Consider the following 3740-nt stretch of genomic DNA (forward strand, 5'->3'; position numbering starts at 1 on the left):
CAAGAAAGATCTTGTAAGAGGACTGCCAAAGTCAGTATTTGCTCCTGATGGGCTTTGTGATTCATGTCAGAAGGCTAAACAAAGAAAATATTCACTCAAGAGCAAGACTGAATCATCAATTCTTGAGCCTTATCACCTACTACATATTGATCTATTTGGTCTAGTGAATGTCATGTCTATTGCAAAGAAGAAATATGCTATGGTCATAGTGGATGAGTTCACCAGATACACATGGGTATATTTCTTGCACACAAAAAGTGAAGCTGCATCTATTCTGATTGATCATGTCAAGCAACTGGATAAATTGGTCAAAGATTATGTGAAGATTATAAGAAGTGATAATGGCACTGAGTTCAAGAATTTGATCATGGAATAGTTCTGCAAAGACCATGGAATAAAGCAGGAATTTTCTGCTCCTGGAACTCCACAACAAAATGGAGTTGTTGAAAGAAAGAATAGAACTCTTATTGAAGCTGCACGAACTATGCATGATAACGCAAAGCTACCAACCTATTTTTGGGCTGAAGCTGTGCAGACTGCCTGTTTCACTCAGAATGCAACACTCATTAACAAGCATGAAAAGACACCATATGAGATAGTGAAGAAAAAGAAGCCAAATCTGAAGTATTTTCATGTATTTGGATGCAAGTGTTTTGTTCTTAAGACTCATCCTAAACAGCTATCCAAATTTGATTTAAAAGCTGATGAAGGAATTTTTGTTGGATATCCACTTTCCACAAAAGCCTTTAGAGTCTACAATTTAAGAACAAGGGTTGTCATGGAATCTATCAATGTCTCCTTTGATGATAAGAAGATTACTGGACTTGAAGATTTCAATGATCATGATAAGTTGAGATTTGAAAATGAAAATTTAAATTCTGATACTTAGGGCTGAGCATTCGGTCGGTTCGGTCCAAAACCGGACCGAACCGAATAGACCGAAAAACCGAATTACCATTTTTTCTTGGACAGAACCGAACCGAAATTATAATATAGACCGAACCGAACCGAAATAATTCGGTTCGGTCCGGTTTTGGACCGAATGGACCGAATTTTTAAAAAAAAATAAGTTTTTATTGAAATTTTAAACCAAAAATTATAAAATCTAAAATATAATTAAAGTAAGGTGATTTATAGAGTACTAAGAGTGTACTCAAAATATAATTCTTAGTATAAACATCTCAAGAAGCATCAGAACCTACAACTGGCTCTTCAAGTTCTGATTCATCAAGTTCTGATGAGCAAGTTCTGATAATTCTGGAAACTCAAATTCTGAAGAATCCAACTCAGAGAGCATAATTTTAGGGGGAGCATCAGAAAATGTCGATGAAGACAGCATGGATCATGGGGGAGCATCCAGTTCTAGAGAAAACCTTCTATCTGCAAGGAAGTGGACTAAATCACATACACCTGACTTAATTATTGGAAATCCTGATGCAGGTGTCAGAACTAGAACAACTACATCAAATGAATATTTTTATAATTCTTTTCTTTCTCAGACTGAACCAAAGAAAGTGGAAGAAGCTCTTTAAGATGCTGATTGGGTGCAAGCAATGCAGGAGGAGTTAAATGAATCTGAAAGAAACAAAGTCTGGACCCTAGTGCCAAGACCAAAGAACAGATCTGTTGTTGGTATAAAGTGGGTGTTCAGAAACAAAACTGATAGTGATGGCATAATTACAAGGAATAAAGCAAGGCTGGTTGCAAAAGGATATTCTCAATAGGAGGGAATTGATTATGATGAAATATTTGTACCAGTTGCTAGATTGGAAGTCATAAGGATATTTTTGGCTTATGCTGCTCACAAAAAGTTTATTGTCTTTCAAATGGATGTGAAAAATGTTTTTCTCAATGGAGAATTGGAAGAGGAAGTATATGTTGAACAACCTCCAGGCTTTGTAGATTCCAAACTTCCAAATCATGTCTACAGGCTTGATAAAGCACTTTATGGCCTTAAGCAAGCTCCAAGAGCATGGTATGAGACTTTAGCTCAGTTTCTTCTGGAAAGTGGATTTAACAGAGGAACTATTGACAAAACACTGTTCTACCTCAACAATGGAAAGGACTTACTTTTGGTGCAGATATATGTTGATGATATCATTTTTGGTTCTACAAATGACAGACTTTGCAAGAAGTTTGCCAAACTAATGCAATCAAGATATCAAATGAGTATGATGGGGGAACTTAGCTATTTTCTGGGCCTTCAAGTCAAGCAGAATGAAGAAGGCACTTTTATTTGTCAATCCAAGTACACCAGAAATTTGCTGAAGAAATTTGGAATGCAAGATTGTTCAAGTGCATCCACTCCCATGGCCACTGCAACAAAATTGGATAAGGATACTGGTACATCAGTAGATATTACTGATTACAGAGGTATGATTGGCTCCTTACTCTATCTAACTGCAAGTAGACCTGATATCATGTATGCTACCTGTCTTTATACAAGATTTCAAGCAGATCCAAGAGAACCTTACTTAACAGCTGTAAAAAGAATTTTCAAGTACCTTAAGGGTACAGCTGATCTGGGATTGTGGTATCCTAGAGAATCAGACTTTAAGCTAATAGGTTACTCAGATGCAGATTTTGTAGGATGCAAAATTGACTGGAAAAGCACAAGTGGAAGCTGCCAATTTCTTGGAGGCAGATTAGTTTCTTGGTTTAGCAAGAAACAAAAGTCAATTTTCACATCAACTGCAGAAGCAGAGTACATTGCTGCAGGAAGCTGTTGTGCACAGATTCAAGAGTACATTGCTGCAGGAAGCTGTTGTGCACAGATTCTTTGGATGAAGAATCAGTTATTGGATTATGGGTTAACATACTTTAAAATCCCTATTTACTGTGATAATCAAAGTGCTATTGCTATGATAGGTAATCCAGTTCAACACTCAATGAAAAAGTACATCAGCATTAGGTACCACTTCATAAGGGAACATGTGGATGAAGGTACAGTGGAATTGCACTTTGTTCCAACAGATCAACAACTAGCAGATATCTTCACAAAACCACTGTGTGAAGCTACTTTTACAAGATTGGTAAATGAACTTGGAATGGTTTCAGGTTCTTTCTCTAAATCTGCTTAGTTTATGTTCTGATACATCAGACTTTATGATCAGTATTTACAGATATTACTATCTTTGTGTATTCTGTGCTTAAATTAAAAATTGCTTAAGTGTTGATTAATCTCTGATGTGAATTTCTAAACTCTGATAGTGATATGAATGTTTCTGTGAGTATTCAATTCAATGAGGATAACTGTGCTAGATGCTGACCTGGTAGTCTTTAATATACTAAAGTCCCATGTTTGAAGTAATTATTTATGTGGAAATCTTTTAAACACAAGCAAATTCTGATATTGAGCTTAGTTAAGTTTACTTTGTGTATCTTATTACTAAGTCAAAAACTAGAATAGTGCTTCTTATCTGTTAAGTTCTGATGTTAGTAAATCTGATGGATGTACTAAGTGCTGATAAACCTCACTTATCAAAAGAAAAAGGAAAAGAGAAAGAATTAAAAATCAGGTACTACTTTGAGATCTAGAGTAAAAATGTGGAAGGGACGACCCAAGTGCATTGCTGGTATTAAGTAATATGCATCAGAAAAGTAAAATAAATATTTTCTTGGTGACTTTTCACACTCTATGAATACTGCAGAAATACTCTGATAATAGCATAAATTCTGATAAGCAGTCGTGACTCACTTACACTGAGAAGCCACTATAAAATGGAATTTCAAAAGATGCA

This window comes from Apium graveolens, chromosome 2, assembly GCF_009905375.1.
Source record: "Apium graveolens cultivar Ventura chromosome 2, ASM990537v1, whole genome shotgun sequence".
Classification (NCBI taxonomy): Eukaryota; Viridiplantae; Streptophyta; class Magnoliopsida; order Apiales; family Apiaceae; genus Apium; species Apium graveolens.